The following is a 26,202-nucleotide window of genomic DNA, read 5'->3' on the forward strand; positions in this document are numbered from 1 at the left end:
CGGGTGGTGAGAAGAGTTCACTAGGGTACCGGAGACGGGAGTGTGTCGCCAAGAGAAAGCCAGTAATGTAGCAACTCTGGGGACCAGAGAGGCTGGTGACGGCCAGTTTACACTCCCACCTACAGTGCACAAGGGTTTCAATTTCTCCACATCCCCACTGGTACTTATTTCCTCCCTTCCTCCCTTCTCTCTCTCTCTTTTTTTATAGTGGCCATCCTAAAGGGTGTGGGGTGGTATTTCACGGTGGGTTTTTTAAAATTTTTTTATTGGAGTATAGTTGATTTACAATGTTGTGTTAGTTTCAGGTGTACAGCAAAGTGATTCAGTTATACATATTCATATATTCATTCTTTTTCAGATTCTTTACCCATATTGGTTATTACAGAATATTGAGGAGTTCCCTGTGCTATACAGTAGGTCCTTGTTGGTTATCTATTTTATATATAGTAGTGTGTGTATGTTAATCCCAAACTCCTAATTTATCCCCCCCCCCGTTTCCCCTTTGGTAACCATAATGTTTTTGAAATCTGTGTTTTTCTGTTTTGTAAATAAGTTCATTTGTATCATTTTTTTAAATGAGAGTCCACATGAGTGATATTATATATGTCTTTCTCTTTCTGATTTACTTCACTTAGTATGATCATCTCTTGGTCCATCCATGTTGCTGCAAATGGCATTATTTCGTTCTTTTCTATGGCTGAGTAATACTCCATTGTATATACATACTACATCTTTTTTATCCATTCATCTGTCGATGGACATTTAGGTTGCTTTCATGTCTTGGCTATTGTAAATAGTGCTGCAGTGAACACTGGGGTGCATGTATCTTTTCGAATTATGGTTTTCTTTGGATATATGCCCAGGAGTGGGATTGCTGGATCATATAGTAGTTCTATTTTTAGCTTTTAAGGAACCTCCATACCGTTCTCCATAGTGGTTCTACCAATTTACATTCCTGCCAGCAGTGTAAGGGGGGTTCCCTTTTCTCCACACCCTCTCCAGCATTTATTATTTGCAGACTTTTTGATGATGGCCATTCTGACCTGTGTGAGGTGATACCTCATAATAGTTTTGATTTGCATTTCTCTGATTACCGACGTTGAGCATCGTTTCATGTGCTTTTTGGCCACGTGTATGTCTCCTTTTGAGTGTCTATTTAGGTCTTCTGCCCATTTTTTGATCGGGTTGTTTGTTTTTTTGATACTGAGCTGCATGAGCTGTTGTATTTTGTTGTTGTTGTTTTGTTTTTTTTGCGGTACGCGGGCCTCTCACCGCCGTGGCCTCTCCTGCTGCGGAGCAACAGGCTCCAGACGCGCAGGCCCAGCGGCCATGGCCCACGGGCACAGCCGCTCCGCGGCATGTGGGATCCTCCCGGACCGGGGCACGAACCCGTGTCCCCTGCATCGGCAGGCGGACCCTCAACCACTGCGCCACCAGGGAAGCCCGAGCTGTTGTATATTTTGGAGATTAATTCCCTTGTTGGTCACTTCGTTTGCAAATATTTTCTCCCATGCTGTGGGCTGTCTTTTCATTTTGTTTCATCGTGAGTCTTAATTTGCATTTCTGTAATGATTAGTGATGTTGAACATCTTTCATGTTGGCCATTGCATATCTTCTTTGGAGAAATGTCTCTTCAAGTCCTTTGCCTGTTTTTTCTTTTGTTGTTGTTTTGTTTTATTTATTTTGGTTGCACTGGGTCTTAGTTGCAGCAGGCAGGGCTCCTTAGTTGTGGCTCGCCGGCTCCTTCAGTTGCAGCTCACTGGCTCCTTAGCTGTGGCATGCAAACTCTTAGTTGTGGCATGCATGTGGGATCTAGTTCCCTGACCAGGGCTAGAACCCATGTCCCCTGCATTGGGAGGAGGATTCTTAACCACTGTACCACCAGGGAAGCCCTGGTGCCTGTTTTTTAATCAGACTTTTTTTCTTTGTTGAGTTACTGGAGTTCTCTGTATCTTCTGGATATTAACCTCTTATTAGATATATGATTTGCAAATATTTTCTCCCATTTCATAGGTTGAGGTCACCTTTTTACTCTGTTGATTGTGTTTTTTGCTGCACAGAAGTTTTAAATTTTGATGTCACCCAATTCTTGCTTTTATTGCCTGTCATTCTGGTGTCATATCCAAGAAACCCTTGCCAAGCCCAGTGTCATGAAGCTTTTGCCCTGTGTCTTCTCCTAAGAGTTTTATAGTTTAGCTCTTACGTTGAGCACTTTTATCCATGTTGAGTTAATCTTTGTATACAGTGTAAAGTAAGGACCCAACTTCATGCTTTTGCATATAAATATCTAGTTTTCCAATTGTTGAAAAGACCATCTGTTCCCTGTTGGTCTTTCCACCTTTGTCAAAAATCATTTGACCATATATCTAAGGATTTATTTCTGGGTTATTTCTGCATTCTCTATTGTGTTCGATTGATCTACGTATCTGTCTTAATGTCAGTATCATGCTGTTTTGATTGCTGTAGCTTTGCAGTATGTTTTGAAATCAGGACATATGAGACCTCCAACTTTATTGTTTGTTTGTTTTTTCCTCAAGATTGCTCTGCTCACTTGGGGTCCCTTGAAATTCCGTATGAATTTCAGGATGGGTTTTTTTTGGGGGGTTTTTTTCCTGAAAGAAACACTATTGGGAATTTTGACAAGAATAGCATTAAATCTGTTTAGGTGGTACTGACATCTTAACAATATTAAGTCTTCCAATCCATGAAGAGGTCTTTCTATTTAATTTCTTTCAACAATGTTTTGTAGTTTTCAGTGTACAAGTCTTTCATCTCCTTGGTTAAGTTTCCTAAGTATTTTATTCTTTTTGATGTTATTCTAAGTGGAATTGTTTAAAAAACTTTTTTTGGATTGTTCATCATTAATGTATTGAAATGCAACTGACTTTTGTACACTGATTTTGTACCCTGCAACTTTGCTGAATTCATTTACTAGTTTTTTTTTTTTTTTTTTTCATTTACTAGTTTTAATAGTTTTCTTGTAGAAATGTTAGGATTTTCTACATAAGATCATGTGGACAGACAGAATCCTCCTTCTTCCTTTCCAATTTGGATGTCTTTTATTACTTTTTCTTGCCTGATTGTCCACGTATAACTTTTATCACTATATTGAATAAAAGTGGTAAAAGCAAACATCCCTATCTATAAAGCTTTTTCACCATTAAGTGTGATGTTAGCTATGGGCTTGTCATATACAGCCTTTATTAGGCTGAGGTAATTTCCTTCTATTCCTAGTTTAAGTGTTTTACCATGAAGTGGTGTTGAATCTTGTCAAATGATTTTCTGTACCAATTGAGATGATAGTTTTTTTTTCCTTCATTCTTTTACAGTAGTGTACTATAGGGCTTCCCTGGTGGCGCAGTGGTTGAGAGTCCGCCCGCCGATGCAGGGGACACAGGTTCATGCCCCGGTCCGGGAGGATCCCACATGCTGCGGAGTGGCTGGGCCCGTGAGCCATGGCTGCTGAGCCTATGCGTCTGGAGCCTGTGCTCCACAGCAGGAGGCCACAGCAGTGAGAGGCCCGCGTACTGCAAAAGAAAAAAAGGTAGTAGTGTACTATATTGACTGATTTTCATATGTTGAACCATCCTTGCATTCCAATAAATCCCCCTTGGTCATGGTATATAATCCTTTTGTGTTATTGAATTCTCTTTGCTAGTATTTTGTTTAGAATTTTTGCATCAATCTTTGTCAGAGATATTAGTCTGTACTTTTCTTATAGTGTCTTCTTCTGCCTTCGGTTATCAGAGTTGTGCTGGCCTCATTGAATGAGTTTGGAAGTGTTTCCCTCCTTTTAAATTTTTGGGAAGAGTTTGAGGAGAACTCATGCTGATTCTCTTTACATGTTTGGTAGACGTCACCAGTGAAGCCAGCTGGTTCTGGAATTTTCATTGTGGAGAGACTTTTGATTACTGAGTCAATCTTCTTACTAGTTATAGGTCTGTTCAGATTTTCGATTTCATCATGATTCAGTCTTAGTAAGGTATGTGTTTCTAGGAATTTATCCATTTCATTTAGGTTACCAATTTGTTGCCATACAATTGTTCACAGTATTCTCTTACAATCCTTTATATTTTTGTAAAATGGGTTTTAACGTTCTTTCATTTTTTAGTTATTTGCATCTTCTCTTTTTTCTTAGTTAATCTAGTTAAAAAGTTTGTTGCTCTTTTAAGAAAATCAACTCTTGGTTTCATTGATTTTTCTCTATTCACCTCTGTTCTCATCTGTATTATTTCCTTCCTCTGCTAGCTTTGGGTTTAGTTTTTCTTTTTTGCGTTCCTTATCGCCCTATACTCCTGTTCCTTGTACGTCGTGTTCAGCTGATTTCCAAGGGCTGCTGTGACGGTCACAGCCATCAGAATATGTGAAAAGACTATTTCATTGGCCAGATCCGCTCAGACCACAGCCAGGGCTAACTCAAAATATGCCTGTGATTCACTCAGGCCAGAAACAAACACACTGGGCCCCTCCTGACACACACCTCTGGGCCAGGCTACGAGAGGGCAGCACTGCTGCTGCAGAAGGGAATGCTACCCTGCTGCAGAAGGGAATGCTACCTTCTGAGGCTCATACATTACAGTCTGTCTTCCACCCCATTCTCCTCCTGCCATGTAGTAGTTCCTTCCACGGCAATGGGTTATGCTTGGCGTCTTGAATAAAATGCAAGTACTTGATTCAATAAATAACGGATAGAAACAGCTGTAGGTGAGCCATTTGGGCTTTTCCAGAGCAACTTGAAGAGTGCCCATCAGGAGCGGTTGCATCTCTGCTTTAATGTGAAGTAGATGCTCCCAGGTAGGCCTGTTCTAGGACACTGATGGTCAGGTCAGGCCAGCCCCTGCAGGGAACATCATTGGGCTGGATGGCCATTAAAGGGCACAGTGCACACACGTAAGTGTAAAGAAGGACACTGTGGTACAATGACAGGCCTGAATCAAATTCCCACCTCCACCACCTAACAAACAACGGTGGGTCTCTGGGAACGTTATTTAAACTCTCTGAACTTCTATGCCTGTTCTTTAAAACTGCATTCATCCTGCCTCCCTAAGAGCTAATCACTACTGACTGCCAACTGTGGGTCAGGCCTCAGGACCCGATGAAGGTTAATTAATTCCCTTTTCCCCTTGACCCTGTTCCCGCCTAAGTTCTCCATCCCAACTCCTTCCTTTATAAAGATCTTATATATCTACTAGCTTATATTCTTCTCAAGGAAGCCCCTTATAAATAAAACAAAAAAGAACATTCTACATAATAAATGGGAGAGGGAATCAAGCCGTATCAAGCATTAGTTGTGGCCTTCATTTTTCAGAGCCAAAGCAAATACCTGGGAAGGTGATTGATATTACATAGAAATGATCATGGTTAAGCCACAGGGGGTTGATTCCAACTCTGTAGAAAATCAGTTCAGTAACTTTCTTCCACAGAAGATGATAGCTTATTTCCATTAAAAAAAAAAACAAAACCTGGCAATAAAAATTTAAACTTTTCTAGGAAATAATGTAGCCTCATAGAATGATCAAATTATAGTTTTCTACATTTTATCTACTGAATTTTATCCTTTATAATAATTAATAGTTTGAGAATACTACTTATGTAATAGAAAACTAATATTCTGCATTTCTGGCTCCTTTCACAAGAAAAACATCATTACCTTTCTGATTATGTTTTGAACAACAAACACAGATCCTTCAGGAAGAGCCTCATCCCTGTGGGGATTGAGAAAGGATCAGAGTTAAGCACTGAAACAAGCAATTAAGTCCCATTAGAGGATTAAGGCACTCATGTTCACTTTGAGTCAAAAAAATGAATTGTGAATAAAATCATGTACAACCAAGAGGTTACTTGTCAAAGTTAATAAATTAGATAACTGGAGGGCAAAGTGGAAAGCACAGAAGTTGAGTGGCCACATGAGCACCGGCGAGGAAACTGGTTTTTGTATTCAAAACTGGGTTTTGAATTCACCGGACAAGATCCACCATCTCAAGATGCCATAGCAACGTGGGACGGGGTGGAGGGTGCCACATGGTGCTGTCTTTAATAGGTGCATTCCATGAAGAGAAAGCCTAAAGGCGTTTCCACCCTATTATGTCACCACCCCCCATGCATAGATTTCCCTATAATATCTTATTAATAAAAGACTCTGTGGAAGAGACATACAAGATATATTAACATTCAACTTGATGCATTTTACTTTTGGGTTTTAGAACTGATTCTAAATGAACTCAAGCGATGCCTTTGCAAGCAACTTTCCTGATTGGGAGGCCCTGCTGTGATCAGGACTTAGTCACCCTCCCCTTGGGAGTCTTAAAGCCCAAAAGCTGAACCCTTGTCTCAAACCCAACTAGTTAGGAATAATGTGGACATCCAGGGGTCAGCCCAGAGGTGGAAGAGGCTCAGAGAGAGTCTCAAAAAGTTTTATTTCAGCAAAATTTGGTTAGTTTAACACTGTCAATATTTAAGAAAACAAAAACACTCATGGAAATGTCCATCTGGCCTGGCACTGCTTGAAATGCCTCTGTCACTTATTCAGCAGTTTTCTTACTGAAACACAGTCCATCTAGAGTTTCATATTTCATCGCTGAAGCAGAAATTGAAAGTCATTATGAGTCCTTCGCATAATTATTGGGGTTTTCCTGCTTAATATTTTTTCTTAGCCACCTGGTGGCAAGAGTGTAAAAGGCAGGACTTAATTTTAGAGTTTAATCTGCTAGTTTACAAATTAACTATTGCACACACTGGGACCATATTTAGAAACACACACACATACCAGCTGCCAAAGGATTTAAATGGACACCAGCTTCTAACGTGAAAACAACCTTTAAAAATGAAAAAAGGTGTCTCCACAAAAATATTCATCCTGTATTAATATTTAATGACAGGAGGAAATGCTAGACAGCTGGAAATGATGACATACAGATTTTACTGTTTTCTCTAAGTGATAAATCCTTAAGCCGTGAACACTGCCTGCCTGCTGTAGAGGTCAGACTGTGCTAGAAAAGACAGGTGAAACGACCGGCTTCGGTCGCACCAAGTTACGGCTCTGCCGCTCGCCCCTGTCTGGACGCCCAGCAGTCCCGCATCTCTGCCTCCCCGCCTGCCTGCTGTATAAGTAGCTTTTCTCGTTCAACATCGTGTGTCAAAGTTGACTCCCACCGAACCCGTGATGGCCCCTGTCACAACGAGGACCAGCTTCAGCGAAGCCATGCGCTGCCCCGGAAGCCATGCGCTACCTCGTGTGGCCACGGGCCCGGGCATGGCCTCAGCCGACGTTACTCAGGGCCGCCGAACGTCGGTAAAAGGCACGTGTGATGTGTGCTCGTTTCTCCTTGTATAGGAACCGCTGTCCCTTCCTACTGTAACGTTCCTGTCCCTGGAGAGACGCCTGAGTGTCTGCTATAGTTACACAGTCATTCTTCAGAGGTTTCTAGGGCTGTAGGAAACAGGTGAAAAAACAAGCCGCCTCGACCTCTGCCCTGGAGCTCGGTCAGCCTCTCCCGGGCCGGGCGCTTCCAGGGAGGCCGCGCGTCCTGTGGCCGCTTTGATGCTCCCCCCTCGCACTGCCTTCTTTGCAACAGCCGCCAGGGCTTCCTGCCCACCGCCCCGCTGGAGACCCCAGAAACGTGTATGGCAGGACACCCTTTTGACGTGAGCCCAGCAGCCCGGGCGACGCAGTGCCTCTGAAATCCAGAGTCTGGGTCCACACTCGCAGTCTCCCCAGACTCCGAGCCTTCGCGGGTCCGCGAGGACAAGCGGCGCGTCCCGGTCCTGATGCCCCACGGGGCCTCCGAGTGCTGCCTGGCAACCGTCCCGCAGGCTTTTACGCTTTGCCCACGCCAGAAATTCTTAGAAGAAAAAGAAAACTTTTAATGCCACACCATTTTAAAGGCCACTGTGTTGCCATCTTTTAAACATACAGTGACCACTAGGGAGATGTGATGGTCGGCCGCCGCCAGGCGCACTCTGAGGTCCGTCAGGAGCAGCTGGACAGGCCTGGCGCCGTCGGGAAAGGGCCGTAGGGGATGGTGGGATGCGGAGCGGGCGGCTGCAGCGGAGGCGCTGCCCGCGGCGGGCTCCCAGGCACCGGGAGGCGCGGCCGGGGGAGCACCGCTCGTGTCCTGGCGAGTCGGACCCCCGGAACAGTCCTCATCACCAAGAGCCCACCTGCCCGGTGGGCGCGGCTTCAGGCTCAGAGGGGAAAATATGAATAATGCCACCCCCAGGACTGAGAGCATTTTTACCGTGTTAGATGCTAGATGCTTCGCTTACGCTAACACTCAAAGCGAGATCGCCTCACTCCCCACCGCTGTCCAGTTTACAGACGGGGAAACTAGGAGATGAAACGCGATGTACACAGATGGCCAGGCTGAAGACCTGCTTTCACGCCCCTCCCTGCCCTGCAGGGGCTCCGCCAGCTCCAGGAGGAGGTGTCCTCTCCTGCCTCCTGCGCAGACGCAGAACAGGAACAACTCCCAGCCCCCGAAGGGCCCCCGGCAGCCATGGCCCGGGAACACCCCCCACCAGGTTCCATTTCCATCCTCGTCCCTAAGGTGCCCGCAGGTGTTCCGCAGGCGCGGAGCACACACCAGGGCAGCCTGCCCGGGGAATGTGCACCCAGAAGCGGTCCCTATCCCAGGACAGTTAGCAATCGTATCTGGACGTGTGTTGCGTAAGTGATGAGGGCACGAGCGCCTACTAGCCAGGAGAGGAGGTCCGTGCAGCCCCAGCGGCTCACCGTGTTCCCCACGACCCAGAAGCACAGGATCCCGGCGGACCCACGACCGGTGGGATCAGCGAGACTCAGCAAGGCCGAGGCGCGAGCTACATCGACACCTGGCGCAGCCGGGAGAGGCCACCTTTCCATTCCAAGCATAACCGGCTCTGAACGCAGGAAGGACGCAACAACGGCGTTCATAGAAACACCAGCAGGCCAGAAACTCTACCCTCTCCTTCCTTCCTTGGGTGCCTCTCCCAACAGGCCAGCCACACACACGAGACACACATGGGGGGCAAGGGCGACCCCCAGAGCCCCCGGGTTCCCGTCCGCAGTCTCCGCTCCAGCACCAGGCGCCGAAGGCGGACAGTGTTGGTAGAGTTGGCATATGTCAAGAAGGGAAATCAATATAGTTGAGGCAGTTTTGAGCAGAGCTTCCAGTTCTGGTAAGAATAAAGTACATAGGTGTGCACAAGTTACAAAATACTGTCATACATATGAGTTAAGTGTTCCTATGTTTGCATTTAAACTTAAAATTGAAGTTGCGCAACATAAAGATAAATGAAAAACTCAAGGCTGAGAATGCAGTATAACAATAAATAATAATATATAATTAAATAAAATATAAATAATAAAATAGCAACTGAAAAACACCATGACAAGTCAAGAGAGACTGAAGAAAGGAAAAGGCTGCCTATTTTAGGAACTTTAACAGTACCTTCTCCTGCCTTCTGAACAAGGGACCCCGCATTTTCATTTTGCACTTTGTCTTGCCTGGAATCATTCTTTCTAAACTGTTTCTTGGAACCACGAAGCTCCTCAAGGGTGGGGGCCCTAAACTTCATTTCACATCTTCCACGTCAGCCAGCACAGTTCAGTGCGTGCAGTAGCCACTTAATAAATACTTGCTGCAGTAAGCCAAGGGATTTCCCTCTCGGTCCAGATTCCCAAAGAGGTCCCGCAGGCCTTCAGCCTGTTTGGAATCTCTCAATTTCTCTATCACAAAAACCACAGGTTCAGATACTGCTCAGGGTGCAAAGTCGATGGACGTCACATTCATTCCTGTGGCTCCACCAGCACTTCCTTCAGATGCCCAGACACGGATGCAAGGGCCAGGGAGGGTGAAGTGCTCTGGACTCAGACTGTGACTCAGGGCCAGGCACTGCCTCCCAGCCTTCCCGGGAGCAGCAGTAAACATCCATGCCCGACAAAAGCTTCCTCCAGAAGCTGCAAAACCAACCTCTAGGGACAGTACTCGGACCAGCCAGTATGGGGTCAGGGGATTTCTTATCTCTATTAGGACAGTAGTTCCATGGGCGTATACATTTGTCAGAATCATCCATCTGTACTTAATGTGAGTTTTCTTGTGTGTAAATCACACATCAAGGAAAGTTGAGCTAAAAAAAAAGATTAAATGGGATCATGGAAAGAAGGCAATCCGTAGGCTACTCACTCCGTAATTACTACCAGTTTACATTTTTATCTGAGTTCAACACACTTCACAATCCCTAATCAGCAGCAAAAACTTAACATCTTTCATTTCAATTTCCACCATCATCTGAGTATTTCCAAAGTATTTCTAAAACAGCTTTGTAGTGGCCTCCCTTAAACTCATTTATTTTCTGGAACCCAACATACAATGAAACAAGACAGACTTCTCTGTGACTGTTACCTGGGTTCCTGGAAGGAGGGCAGTGGAAAGGCAGAGAAGTCCTAGGTGTGGCCCAGGACACAGGGGCCTCCGAGGGGCGGGGAATGGGATTAAGATCGGGCCTCGCCAGCTGTCATCAGCCACCCAGGGCCCGTCTGCACTGGCTGCTGACCAAGCAGAGACTTCCCACAGTTGCCCCCTAGGAAACGCAGCAAATGCTTTGCCTTTTAGAATGTTTTTTGCAGGCCTGCTAGAGGAGCAGCTTTTAACTTGCTTGCTGGCAGTTGCTCAAAGCATGTTTACTCTGCCTGGAGCAAGTCAACGGGGAAGAGCCAGGAATCTAGGTCTGCCCCCAGCCCCACCCCCTCTGCAGGGCACCGGAAGGGCCAGCAGGTCTGGGTGAAGGCAGGTAACTCCCACCCTACATTGTATGCCCCCCAAAGATCTTTTTTTTCCTCTTCAAGACAACTCAGGCAGAAAGCAGAGGAGGGAACGGGAATGACAACCCATTAGTGGACAATTTAAAAGGTTTCGTCTTTCAGAAACATTTTAAGGCTGAAATGTGTAACTTAAAATGATTTTTATTTGACTCTTTTGCTTTCCTAGGTGAGAAATGGGAGTTTGGGAACGTAACTTTAAGTTAGAAGCAGCACAGAAGAACAATTAGAAAATATCACACAAAGCCATTCATTCCCTCCTAGGTCGTTGGCTAACAAAATGTCCTAAAAAGAAGATAAATACACCCATTTCAACAACTCCTAGATAACCATTTTAGAAGTCAGGCCTACCCGAAAGTGAATAAAATAGTTACAAATGCAGGTAAGGCCCTGGCTAGGCTAGGCCCCCTGTATTTAATGTAATATTTCATAGCTTTGGAGGAACAAGAGGGATCAAAGGTCAAAGCCAGGCCACTGCCAACCTCACCCAGGCCAAGGGGGCAAGGCCACAGCAGGTGGTGGGAGATGTGGGCAACAGGAGCTCGGCTACCATCGAGAGCCGGCCAGTGGCCAATACTGTGGGACAGAATGAATTAGTTGGGAAGGCTCTGGCAGATGACCGCCAAAAACGACTGCAAGACGTCAAACGTCAAACGTCAAACCCCGGGAGACAGCACCTCCACTACAAAGGGAACCCCGAGCACCGCTCAGAAACCACCAGCACAGGGGCCCCAGCTGGTCGGCACTGCCGGCCCCAGCAAATCAGGAACAACACGAACTCCGTTTCCAGGGGCTCTGGAATCCAGGACTCGATGCTTGCGGTAGCGATAACAGATTCACCTTCAGAATTACCTTTTGCTAAGATTATTATTAAAAACCAGCTTAAGTTCTCTAACAAGATGTTGGCTACCTAGAGGCAGTCAGGTGGCCAAGAGGAGTGCGAACTAGAAAAGCCAATGCCTTCCTCAGAGTGCCTGAAGGAGGAACCACTCCCCACACACACATAACTCCAGTTTTAAAGACTTTTTTAAAAAGAAGCCTTTTAAAAAATGAAAACACAGAACTCAAAATTAAGCCTGATGGGTTTTTTGATTAATTAAGTGTTCCCAAAGCATTCAAATCCTTTCAGTGCTTTTCTAACCCAAGTAAAATTCAACTAAAACAGCTGAGAGAGAAGTTAAATCTCTGAATTACAAGTTAAAAAGGGAGTACGGGAGGAACTTAAGGGCATGTTGCTGAACATGCTTTTATTTTTTATTTTTTTATTTTTCTAACACCTTTATTGGAGTATAATTGCTTTACAGTGGTGTGTTAGTTTCTGCTGTAGAACACAGTGAATCAGCCATACGTATACATATGTTCCCATATCTCCTTCCTCTTGCGTCTCCCTCCCACCCTCCCTATCCCACCCCTCTAGGTGGTCACAAAGCACCGAGCTGATCTCCCTGTGCTATGCAGCTGCTTCCCACTAGCTATCTGTTTTACATTTGGTAGTGCGTATATGTCCATGCCACCCTCTCACTTCATCCCAGCTTACCCTTCCCCCTCCCCGTGTCCTCAAGTCCATTCTCTACGTCTGCATCTTTATTCCTGTCCTGCCCCTAGGTTCTTCAGAACCATTTTTTTTCTAGATTCCATATATATGTGTTAGCATACGATATTTGTTTTTCTCTTTCTGACTCACTTCACTCTGTATGACAGACTCTAGGTCCATCCACCTCACTACAAATAACTCAATTTCATTTCTTTTTATGGCTGAGTAATAGTCCGTTTGAACATGCTTTTAAATACTTTACATAAAGTGGATCCATTTACTCACATTCCCGTGAGTCCTGAACATGCAGCTGGTCACTGCTCGCTGACGGAAGTCAATACTTTGAGTCCAGAATTCCCAGAAAAATATATTTTGTTGGAGTGACTGGGGCTTTGAAGGAACTGAATGCACTAAACCAAGTAAATCCAACCCTCTTAGAAACTATATCCCCACCCAAACAAGCAAAGCAAAAACCTACCTTAAAAGCTACTGGGACCGGCTGGAGGCTGACACCAGCCTTCCCCGGTTTCACACACCTCGGCCTCTGGTGTTTTGGGGCGGATCCCAGGACCCGAAATATTACTAAAAAGCCCAATTTGGTCTATACTTGGCTTCTGAAAAGCACTTAAAAGACAACACGTGGTCCACTCCTAGGAGAGCAAAATCCAGTTAAAATGTAAAAATCCCTTGTTAGCGCTCTGTGGTCATCAGAGAAGAGACGCTGCTACATTCAGTTTAATCACTTTTTCAAACTTGTTTCAAAAACAACAGAACTGTTTTTCATCATGGGGATTTTCCTTTTTTTAAATTAAGTTTACATGATCTTTCGATCATAATAAAGAGAAGGACTCAGGGAACCTCCACTGGGCTTATCCAGCCATTTTCCTAATCGAATAGCCTGAGCATTTTAGTTACCAAACAACTTTCTTATATAAAAACAAAGCAGGCTTCCCTGGTGGTGCCGTGGTTAAGAATCCACCTGCCAATGCAGGGGACACAGGTTCGAGCCCTGGTCTGGGAAGATCCCACATGCCACAGAGCAAGTAAGCCCATGCGCCACAACTGCTGAGCCCACGCACTACAACTACTGAAACCCGTGCACCTAGAGCCTGTGCTCCACAACAAGAGAAGCCACTGCAATGAGAAGCCCATGCACCACAATGAAGAGTAGCCCCCGCTCGTCACAACTAGAGAAAGCCCGCGTGCAGCAACAAAGACCCAATGCAGCCAAAAATAAGTAAATAAAAAGTTTCCTAAAAAAAGAAAAAAAAACCCAAACAAAGCAATGTCAGCCAAGGGCAAGAAAATCAGTCGTCTCATCTGTCGTGGGTCCAGCCCGTGGTCAGTGGGATGAGCTGTATCTTCTTCTCTCCTGTGCTGGTATTACTAGATTTCCCTGGTATCTCAGGAATTCCTCCCAAAAGAGGAAAAAAGCAATCCCCTCCAGAGGGCCATGCTTCACAAAACTGTCTAAGGGTTACCAAAGTCCTAGTTGAAGCCCCTAAAAACAATGCACACTGCCGGTCCTCTGAATGGGCCCCTAAGAACCAGGACCAGGGCTCTGCTGTCCAGTGTGGACCTGGTGCAGAGGCAGCAGGGAGCTAATCCTTCAAACTCCACGTAAACTGTTTCAATACAATAATGATTTCAATTATTTTTGAGTCAAGGAATTTCTCTCTCCCCTCCTGCTCACCCATCTTGGACTAAAGACAGTTCTCCAGAGCACTGGTCCCTAACTCACAGGGACCACACTGCCCAGGGGGCTACATCTCCTCCCCAGGTGCTAGCACCCAAGAGGAAAGGAGATGCTTCCCGGCCCGGTGTCCCCCTGGGGGCCTGAGATCGAGCTCTGCACCCGCCTGGCCCCCGCCCCCCGCAGCTGAGGGGCCCTGTCCTTCCCCAAGCTGCAGGCTGAGCCCTCCTCTCCTCCACGAAAAAGGAGAGGTGCCAGTGCAATCCAGCTCCACCCAGATCTTCGGGGAAGACACAGCCCAGCAGAAACTGGCTGAAGCGCAGTTTGTTATTTTCACCTATTGCCCTGGGAGAAGGGAAGAAACTTTGTCCTTATGGGGACTGTCGACGGATCTCCGAGAACTTGCCAATCCTCCAGCAGCCCCACAAGGTACATATTATTGTCCCATTTCACACGTAGAAACTGAAGCTCAGAAGAGTTATTTAACCAGAACAGCACAGCTATTAAATGGAAGGGCCTGGATTTAAAGTCAAGGCTTAATCCAAAATCTCTACAACTCCTCCCAATACATGCTGCGGTCAACTAGGAGAAACACACATTGCTGCCATTTCTTAGTGGCAGAAATACTGAAGCTCTCATTGGTGTTCATAGCAAATGAGGGCTGTGAAATGTGAAAGATGATAAACTGCCTGCAACTCCCTACCTGTCACTCCTGGGGGAGGGGCTGTGCTTTAAGCCCTGCTCTTTGCAGCTTACAGACCAAAGCCCGGTTTAAAGTTTTTGTAAGGCAAGGAGTGATCCACCAGCCACCAAGTTTCTGTTACTGTCACCTGCCCAGCGTTCAGTACCTCCAGGCTAGTTGAAGGTTATTCATTCACCCACTCATTCAGTAGTTTCTGAGCAACTACTTGGGCCAGGCATTGTGCTAAGCGCCAGGAACACGATGATAAACGAAACAGCCCTTGTTTTTAAGGAGCCGTGGCCTGAGGAGGCAGATACACTAAAAGATGATTATAAGACAAACTGTGGGCAGGGGGTGGGGGAGGAGGGAGGAGACATGTACGGGGAAGCAGGGCATCACATGTCCTAAAGGAGAGCACTGCCTGAAGAGCAGAGGCTTCCAGGAGATGCAGGCAACAGGCAGGCACGGGTCGGGGTGGTCTGAGTCGTGGGGACAGCTGGGCACCCCTGGGCGCCAGGAGCACTGGAGAAGGGGCCAAGGAGGGAGGCTGGGGCTCTGGATTTCAGCTCCATGTGATGGGGGTAATGAAGGGCAGCAGGTAAGCCTGCGAAGTGACAGGGCAAGATTTTGGGTTTTAGAAAATGATCTAGTGCAACCGCAGTGGAAGACCATTTGGCGGCATCTATAAAAGCTAAGCCTCTGCGGACCCAGCCACCCGGCAGCTCCACTCCAGGCAGAGGTGCCGCAGAAAGGCGGATGCAGGTTCACCAAAAAGACACTTACGAGAATATTCCGATCAGCACCATTTAGAATGGCCCAAAACTAGACGCTACCTAAATGTCCCTCAACAGTAAAGTGGGCTAATGAACAGCGGTAAACTGAGAAAAACGCTACAGCAATGAAAACGGACAAGGTTGTTCTGTGTAACACGCATAAACCTCAAAGCAGTGCTGAGTGAGAGTCAGACAAAAACAGCATATACTGAGTGATTATATATTTACTTTTTTTAAAAAATGATTAGTGAATTAATTTTTTTGGCTGCGCCGTGAGGCTTGTGGGATCTTAGTTCCCTGACCAGGGATTGAACCCAGGCCCGTGGCAGTGAAACCGCCAAGTCCTAACCACTGGACTGCCAGTGAATTCCCATGATTGTATTTACACGGAGGTAAATCACAGCCCGACTAATCTCTGCTGCTGGATGTCAGGACAGAGGTTACTGCTGGGAGGAAAGCGATGCCTAGAAGGTCATGAGGACAACCTGATCTAGGGGCTGGGTGCATGGGTGTGCTCCAATTATGAAAATCCATCAAGCTATCTGATTTCTACACTTCTCTGATGTGTGTTATGCTTTCATAAAATATTACATTACATTTAAAGAACACATACAGTAACAGAGTAAAGATTTGTGAGGACAAGACTTAAAACACACAGGAAACCACAGCGTACAAGACAAAGATACATAATGAAGTGCTACACGTAAGTTAGTGGAGGTCAGAGGTGAGGGAGACCCAGGCTTCACAGAAGTGGCCTGGCCTGAGATGGATGGAGAAGCAGATGTTCCCCAGGCCGTGAAATGGGAGGTGCCCCTACTCCACACCCCTCCAGGGCATAAGAGCTAAGGAAGGATCCCCAGAGGGACAGAGGCTCCAAGGCGTATCACAGTTACTCTCAGCTTGAAGAAACTCCTATCATGGAATGATACCAACTGGAAGCAAACAGATAAACCCAGAATGTGAAACATTCTGTGGAAGAAATTTTTTTGAAAGTAAGGGTGGGACTTCCCTGGTGGCGCAGTGGTTAAGAATCCGCCTGCCAATGCAGGGGACACGGGTTCCATCCCTGGTCCAGGAAGATCCCACATGCCGCGGAGCAACTAAGTCCGTGCGCCACAACTACTGAAGCCCACGCTCCAGGGCCGCAAGCCACAACTACTGAGCCCGCATGCCGCAACTACTGACGCCCACGTGTCTAGAGCCCGTGCTCCACAACAAGAGAAGCCACTGCAACGAGAAGCCCGCACACCACGATGAAGAGTAGACCCTGCTCGCCGCAACTAGAGAAAGCCTGTGCACAGCAATGAAGACCCAACGCAGCCAAAATAAATAAATTAATTAATTAATAAATAAAAATAAATTAAAAAAATATAAAAATAAAAGTAAGGGTGGTTTGCCCTGGATTAAGAGACCTAAGATACATAACAGCCCTGGGTAAGGTGTGGACCTTGTCTGGATTCTGATTTGAACATATCAACTATAAAATGACATTTCTGAGACAATCAGGAAAATCCTACAGGCATATGCCTAGGTAAAAGATGACACCAAGGAATCACAGTTAATATTTTTAGGAATGGATAATGGCATATGGTTCTATTAAAAAAAAAAGCTTACTTTTAAGAGATGCATATGGAAGTATCTGGGGGTTGTGAAATATCATAATGTGTAGTACTTTAAAACACTTCAAGTAGGGACTTGCCTGGTGGTGCAGGGGTTACGAATCCACCTGCCAACAGAGTGGGCACGGATTGGATCCCTGGTCCAGGAGGATCCCACTTGCCACGGAGCAACTAAGCCCATACGCCACAACTACTGAGCCTGCGCTCTAGAGTCCGCACACCGCAACTACTGAGCCCATGCGCCACAACTAATGAAGCCCGTGTGCTCTAGGGCCTGCGTGCCGCAACTACTGAGCCCACATGCTGCAACTACTGAAGCCCATGTGCCTAGAGCCCATGCTCCACAACAAGAGAAGCCACTGCAATGAAAAGCCCACGCACCACGACAAAGACCCAATGCAGCCAAAAAAACAAAAACAAATGAAAAAACTAAAGCATCTTTTAAAAATAAATTAATAAAATATTCAAGTAAAAAAAAAAAAGGATTAATGAAGCATATGTGACAAAATGTTGATCATTATTGACTCCGGGTGATAGATATATGAGAATCATTGTACTAGTTGCTCTACTTTTATGCCCCTTGCCAAAAAAGAGAGAAAATATGAATTGCCAACATAAGAAATCAAAGACAGGACATCGACAAACATTAAAGGGCAATAAGGGAATACAGTGAACAACTTTATACCAGTAAGTTTAACAACTTAAAGTGGAAAAATTCCTTTAAAGGCACAAACTACCAAAGCTCACTAAAGAAAAAGTAGCTATAACTTTTCTATAACTTTTACTCAGAGAGGTAGATGGCTTCACTGGTGAATTCTACCAAACATTTAAGGAATAAATAATGCTAGTATTAAATAAACTTTTCCAGAGAACAGAAGAGGAAGGAATACTTCACAACTCCTTTTATGAGGTCAATATTACCCTGATAACAAAACCAAATAAAGACATTCATAGAAAAGAAAACTACAGGCCAGATACCGCTTATGAACATAAATGCAAAAAAGTCCTGAACAAATAAATATTAGCAAATCAAATCTAGCAATATATAAAAAGGATGATACATCAGTACCAAGGACTGTTTCATCTGAGGAATGTAAGTTTAATATTTCAAAACTAATCAATGAATCACCATATTAACAGATTCAAACAGAAAGACCTTACAATGATCTCAATAGATGCAGGACAAGTTATTTGACAAAATTCAACAATTCATGATAAAAATTATCAGCAAACTAGGAATAGAAGAGAACTTCCTCAATCTGATAAACAGCATCTATGAAAAACCTACAGCTAACACCCTTTTTAATGGTGCATAATCAAACACTTCCCCCTTCAGATTGGAAACAAGGCAGTGTGATTCCACTCTCTCTACTTCTATTCAACATGGGATAGTGCAGCCTAGCCAGGGTAATAAAGAAGAAAAGAATAAAAGGCATACACTTGAGGAAGAAATAAAACTATCTTTGTTTGCAATTGACATGATTGTATAGAAAATCCTAAAAAACTGACAAAAAAGCTACTTGAACTAATAAGTGAATTTAGCAGAGTCTTAGGCTACAAGATCCATATGTGAAAATCAACTGTATTTCTGTATACTACCAGAGAACTAGTACATTTTAAAATATAAAATACATTAAAAAGTGGGAACTTGAAATTTAAAAATCCAGCATCACTGGCAATAGCACCAAAAAATCTGAAATACTTATGGACGTTAACAAAATATGTGCATGACCTGTAGCTAAAAATTTAAAACATTGTTGAGAGAAATTAAATATATAACAAGTGGAGAGATATACCATGTTTTCATGGATCAGAACTCAATATTGTAAAAATGATCATTCTCCCCAAATTTAATTATAGAGTCAACATAATCTTAATGAAAGTCACAATAGGTTCTGGGTTTTTTGTTGGGTTTTTTTTTGGTAGAAATTGATGAGCTGATTCTAAAATGTATATAAAAGCTCAAAGTAGCAAACAGAATAGCGAAAATATTGAAAAAGCTCAACAAAGCTTGTATTTCAATATTTACTATAGAGCTGTACATAGAACACTGTGGAATTAGAGAAATTACAGACATCAAGATCAACGTTGTACTGAGTCACAGGATGTCCCTCGATGTTGTCCCCCCGGCCAACAACAAAAATCAGCATCCATCCACAAACAAAAGCACCTCTGTGGGAGCTGTGGGATCCAGCGCCATTCGCCAAGGGACCCAGGTGGAGTCTTGCCCACCTGCACATCAGGTAACAGGGGCTGTGGAACCAGCAGGAACCTGTGAGTGGCTCCAGCCCCTCTCAGCCGCCATCTCGGAGCACCTGGAGAACACTGACCTGGGCAGTCACCCACGGATGAGAGAGCCCTGGTGTAATCCAGGTTTCCAGAGGAGAGGTTCCAGCACTCCACCAGAGCAGGAAAAAAATGTGTTTGGACACACTGGTCAGGTAAGAGGAACAGCTTGACTATGCCAGCATCACCCCTCCCCCAAGGTGGAACACTTATGGCTAAACAAGACCTTCTCGGCCCATGATTTCTCCCCTGGGGAAAAGGGAGAGGGTGAGTGAGCACCCAGCTTCCCCAGCTGTAGGGACACTGCCACAGAGCCTCATTTCTCTCTCACAGAATCCACAGTATTCAATCAGGGGCTCCATGACTGGAGGCAGGGAGCAGATGGGAAGAAGAGCTGATTAGATTTTCGGAGGTCATTAATTGCTGTCTACATCATGGACTCCATCAGGAAGCCTGTCCACAAGCCCTGGGGAAGCCTCACTCAAGGATCCTCCCAACTGGCCTGCGGGCACCCCCAGCACCCCGCGTGCCTCACCCACACCTCCTCCCACTCTCAGGCTAGCTCCCTTTACATGCTCCTGAGAGCGAGATGTGGTAGAAGGCTAGGGAGAAAACACAAACTTGAGCTGCAGCACCTATTTTGTGAAAACGAGAGGCTATCAACAGCCAGCCTAGTGTGTTGTAAGATCAGGAGAAGACACACAAGCCTAAGAATTCTGCCATAAAGGAAAACGGGAGGTGTGGAGCAGGTGTATTCATACAAGGTGTAAGGAAGCTTCAGAATCTCTCCTAAATGCAGTTAGGAAAGACTGGAGGAGGTGACTGCTACCCCAAATATGAAAACAGGGACACAAACTCTAAGGAACATGAAAAATCAAGGAAATGTGACATCACCAAAGGATCACAATAATTTCCCAGTAACCAAATCCAAATACATGGAGATCTACAATTTACTCAATAAAGAATGAAAAATAATTGTTCTGAGGAAACATGAGCTACAAGAAAACCCAGAAAGGCAATTCAAAAAACTGAAATCAGAAAAACAATATGCAAACAAGATGAGAAAATTAACAGAGAGACAGAAATTATAAAAAAGAACCAAAGAGAAATTCTGGAGCTGAAGAACTCGAAGAAAGAAATGAAAACTGCAACAGAGAGTACCAACAGCAGAATAGACCACACAGAAGAAAGAATCTGTGAGTTAGATAGGAACTTTGAAATAACCCAGTGAGAGGAGAATAAAGAGGAAAGAATGAAAAACAGAGAAGAGAGCCTAGGTGAATCATGAGACACCATCAAAAGAACTGATATATGAATTACTGGAGTTCCAGAAAGAGAAGAGAGGGAGAAGGGGGTAGAAAACTTATTTAAAGAAATAATGGCTGAGAATTTCCCAAACCTGGGGAAAAAAACTGGACATCCACATTCATAAAGATATAGATCACCCCATTATTTCAATCCAAAATGATCTTCTCTAAGACACACTATATGAAACTGTCAAAAGACAAAGTGAAAATCCTAAAAGCAGCAAGAGAAAAGGAGATTGTAATCTATAAAGGAATACCCAATTAAGCTACCATGTATTTCTCATTAGAAACCTTACAGGCCAGGAGAGCGTGGAATAATATATTCAAAGTGCTGAAAGGAAAAAAAAAAAAAAAACCTGCCAATGAAGAATACCCTATCTGGCAAAGTTATCCTTCAGAACTGAAGAGAGGACTTCCCTGGTGGCGCAGTGGTTAAGAATCTGCCTGCCAATGCAGGGGACATGGGTTTGAGCCCTGGTCCAGGAAGATCCCACATGCCGCGGAGCAGCTAAGCTCGTGTGCCACAACTACTGAGCCTGTGCTCTAGAGCCCACGAGCCACAACTACTGAGCCCGTGTACCACAACTACTGAAGCCTGCGCGCCTAGAGCCCGTGCTCCACAACAAGAGAAGCCACCACACTGAGAAGCACGCACACCGCAACAAAGAGTAGCCCTCGCTCACTGCAACTAGAGAAAGCCCGCACGCAGCAGCAAAGACCCAACGCAGCCTAAAATAAATAAATAAATAAATTCTTAAAAAAAAAAAAAGAAAAGAAATGAAGGGAAAATAAGGAATTATCCAAACAGCCAAAAGCTGAGAGAATTCATCACTAGACCTGCCGTATTAGAAATGCTTTAGTTCTTCAAGCTGAAACGAACAGACTCTAATCAGTAGCATGAAAACACATGAAAATATACAATACACTAGTAAAAGTAAATACATAGCCCAATTTAGAATACTCTAATACTGTAATATGGTGTGTTAACCACTTAACTGTGGTACAAAGGTTAAATGGCAGAGTACTAATAGACTGTTACATCTATAAGATGTTTTATGTGAGTCCCATGGTAACCACAAGCAAAAACCTGCAGTAAATTCACAAAATATAAAGAGAAAGGAATTGGAGCATACCACCACAGAAAGGCAGCAAGAAAGGAAGAAAGAAACAAAGGAACTATAAAACAGCCAGAAAACAATAAGATGGCATTAGTTAGTGCTTACCTACCAACAATTACCTAAAATGTAGATTGCATTTTCCAATCAAAAGACATGAAGTGCCTGGATGGAATTAAAAAAAACGAGACCCAACTATATGCCGCCTACAAGAGATTCACTTCAGCTTTAAGGACACACATAAGCTCAAAGTGAAGGGATGGAAAAAGATATTATGCACCCAACATGGGAGCACTTAAACATGTTAAGCAAATAGGAACAGATCTGAATGGTGAAATAGACAAAACCACAATAATAGTAGGTGACTTCAATACCTCACTTTCATCAATGGATAGATCATGCAGACAGAAAATCAACAAGGAAGCATTGGACTTGAACCACAGATTCGACCAAATGGACCTAACACACATATACAGAACATTCCATCCAACAGTGGCAGAATATACGATCTTCTCAAGCACACATGGAACTTTCTTTAGGATAGATTATATGTTAGGTCACAAAACAAGTCTTAGCAAATTTAAGAAGATTGAAATCATAGCAAGTATCTTTTCTGACAACAGTGGTATGAAACTAGAAAGCAACAACAGGAGGAAACCTGGAAAAATTTATAAATATGTGGAAATTAAGTAATACACTCTTGAACAACCAGTTAGTCAAAGAAGAAATCAAAAGAAAAAAATTTTAAATCTTCAAGCAAATAAATGAAAATGGAAACACAATATACCAAAATCTATGGGATACTGCAAAAGCAGTTTTAAGTTTACAGTGATAAATGCCTATAGTAAGAAAAAAGAAAGATCTCAAACAACTAACTCTACACCTCAAGGAATGAGGAAAAGAAAAACAAATTAAACCCAAAGTTGGAAGAAAAAAGGAATAACAAAGATCAGAGCAAAAATAAATAAAATAGAGACCAGAAAAATAATAGAACAACAAAAGTTAAAACCTGTTTTTCTAAAAGATAAAATTGACAAACCTTTAGCTGGACTAAGAAAAAAAGAAGACTCTAGTAAATAAAATGAAAGACATTATAACTGATTCCACAGAAATACACAGGATCACAAGAGTCCACTGTTCCCAAAGGTATGTGTAGATTCAATGGAATCCCTATCAAAATCCCAATGGCATTTTTCACAGAAATAGAAAAAAAAATCCTAAAACCTGTATGGAACCACAAAAGACCCCAAGTAGTCAAAGCAGTCCTGGGAAAGAAGAACAAAACTGGAGGCATCATACTGCCTGATTTCAAGCTATACTACAAAGCTACAGTAATTAAAACAGTATGGTAGTGGCATAAAAATAAGCACAAAGACAAATGGAACACAGTTGAGAGCCCAGAAATAAATCCCAGCATATATGGTCAAGTAATATTGACAGGGAGCCAAGAATACACAACTGGGAAAGCACAGTCTCTTCAATAAACGGTGTTAGGAAAACTGGATAATCACAAGCAGAAAAATAATATTGGACCCTTATCTTACACTACTCACAAAAAGCAACCTGAAGTGGATTAAAGACTTAAACGTAAGACCTAAAACTGTAAAACCTCCTACAAGAAAACACAGGGAAAAAACTCCTTGACACTGGTCTTGGAAACAATTTTTTAGATACGACACCAAAAGCACAAGCAACAAAAGCAAAAATCAGTTAAGTGAAACTATATCAAACTAAAAAGCTTCTGTACAGCAAAAGAAACAGTCAATAGAATGAAAAGGCAACCTACGGAAGGGGAGAAAATATTTGCAAACTATATATCTGATAAGGGGTTAATATCCAAAATATATAAAGAATTTATACAACTCAACAACAACAACAACAAAATCCAATTTTTAAATGGGCAGAGGAACTGAACAGACATTTTTCCAAAGGCATACAGGTACATGAAAAGGTGCTCAACATCACTAATCATCAGGGAAATGCAAATCAAAACCATAATGAGATATCACCTCACACCTGTTAGAATGGCTATCATCAAGAAGAGACAACAAGTGAGGATGTGGAGAGAAGGGAACCCTTGTACACTGTTGGTAGGAATGTACATTGGTTCAGCCACTATGGAAAACAATATGGAGCCTCCTCAAAAAGTCAAAAATAGAACTACCGTATGATCCAGTAATTCCACTTCTCGGTAAATATGCAAAGGAAGTGAAGACAGGATAGCGAAGAAATACCTGCACTCCCATGTTCATTGCAGCATTTTTCACAACAGCCAAGATATGGAAACAACCTAAGTGTCTGTCAACAGGTGAACAGATAAAGAAGGGGTGTGTGTGTGTGTGTGTGTGTGTGTGTGTGTGTGTGTGTGTGTGTGTGTGTGTGTGTGTGTGTGTGTGTGTGTAATATTATTTAGCTATGGGAAAGAAGGAAATCCTGCCATTTGCAACAACATGCATGGACCTTAAGGACCTTACGCTAAGTGAAATAAGTCAGACAGAGAAAAGACAAATACTGTATGATCTCACTTATATGTGGAATTTTAAAAAGCCAACCTTGTAGAAACAGTGAGTAGAATGGTGGTTACCAGGGGCTGGGGGGTTGGGGGAAATGGGGAGATGTTGGTCAAAGGATATAAATATCCAGTTAGAAGACAAATAAGTTCTGGAGATGTAACACACAGTATTGTGAATATAGTTAACAATACTGTATTATATACTTGAAAGTTGTTGAGAGAGTAGATCTTAAATGTTGTCACCACAAAAAAGAAATGTAATTAAGTGACACGATAAACGTGTTAGCTGATACTAAGATGGTAGTCATATTGCAATATATAAGTGTATCAGATCAACACATTATACCTTAAACTTATAAAATGTTATATGTCAGTTATATCTCAACAAAGCTGGAAAAAAATCAATGAAATATTCTTTAGGGGGTGATGAAAATGTAAAATTAGACAGTGCTGGTGGTTGCACAAACTTGTGAACATACTAAAAACCAATGAATTGTACTCTTTGATATGGTGAATTTTATGGTATGTGATTTATATCTCAATAAAAATAACTGGTAAAAATAAATCAGTGGAACAGAATAGAGTCCAGAGGTAGACCCACACTTGTAATGGCCAATTGTTTCTGATAAAAGTGCCAAGGTAATTCAAGGTGAATGGACAGTCTTTGAAACAAATGGTGCTGAAAAATAGGATACCCATATACAAAAAAAAAAAAAAAAAAAACTACAACTCTTATCTCACACCACATAAATATACTTAAATAAACTCAAAATGTATCCAATTGCAAGAGCTAAAATTCTAGAAGAAAAACCTTTTATTAGGAAACAAAAAGTAAATAAAAAGAAAACACGGATAAGCTGGACTTCATCAAAATCAGAAACGTTTGCTCTCAAAAGGTACCCATGATTACATGAAAAGGCAAACACAGACTGGGAGAAACTATCTGCAAAACAAATACTATATATCTGATAAATGACTTGTATCCAGAATATACAAAGAACTCCTAAAACTCAGGAAGAAGCAAAACAACCCAATTAAAAATGGGCAAAAGATTTAAACAGACACGTTACCAACGATACATGAATCTCAAGTAAGCACCCGAAAAGACGCTCAACATCATCATTAGGGAAATGAAAATAAAAACCACAAAGTATACCATCATGCACCTACTAGAATGGGCAAAACTGAAAATACTGCTAATATCAAGCATTGGTGGCAAGGATGTAGGGTAACTGAAACTCTTATAACATGGCTTCTGGGAATGCAAAATGGTGCAGCCACTTTAGAAAACGATCTTAAAAGTTTGGGCTTCCCTGGTGGCGCAGTGGTTGAGAGTCCGCCTGCCGATGCAGGGGACACAGGTTCGTGCCCCGGTCCGGGAGGATCCCACATGCTGCGGAGCGGCTGGGCCCATGAGCCATGGCCACTGAGCCTGCGCGTCCGGAGCCTGTGCTCCGCAACGGGAGAGGCCACAACAGTGAGAGGCCCAAGTACCGCAAAAAAAAAAAAAAAAAAAAAAAAAAAGTTAAACATATATTTACCGTATAACCTAGCAATCTCACTCCTGGGAATACATCTGCCATAAATGATTTCATATATTCACATAAAGACCGATACCTAAATGTTTGTAGCAGTTCTATTCATAATAGGCAATAGTTAGAAACAACCCAAATGTCCACAAACGAGAATCCATAGATAAATTGAGGGATGTAGATATAATAATATGCATAAATCTCAAACGCATATGCTGAGTGAAAGAAGCCAGACACATAAGACCACATGCCATATGATTCCAATGACGTTCTGGGAAAAGCAAATCACAGCGACAGAAAACAGCTGCGACTGCTGGGGGCTGGGCACAGGGGAGAGAAAACTGACGCAAA

At 43.3% G+C, this 26,202-nt stretch overlaps 1 protein-coding gene across 9 annotated transcripts in view; it reads right to left on the reverse strand.

Annotated features, from left to right (window-relative positions):
• The window catches only part of GGACT (gamma-glutamylamine cyclotransferase), a 54,132-nt gene that overhangs the window by 4,830 nt on the left and 23,100 nt on the right, over positions 1 to 26,202 (reverse strand). For 8 of the 9 annotated variants that reach the window (XM_060128694.1, XM_060128693.1, XM_060128691.1 and 5 more), the window contains exon 3: positions 5,651 to 5,705. The exons of the other annotated variant lie outside the window; for it this stretch is intronic. The gene's annotated coding sequence lies outside the window, so the exon portion shown is untranslated. The remainder of the gene's footprint in view (positions 1 to 5,650; positions 5,706 to 26,202) is intronic. 9 annotated transcript variants of the gene reach the window in all.

The sequence above is a fragment of the Lagenorhynchus albirostris genome, chromosome 18, assembly GCF_949774975.1.
Source record: "Lagenorhynchus albirostris chromosome 18, mLagAlb1.1, whole genome shotgun sequence".
Lineage (NCBI taxonomy): Eukaryota > Metazoa > Chordata > Mammalia > Artiodactyla > Delphinidae > Lagenorhynchus > Lagenorhynchus albirostris.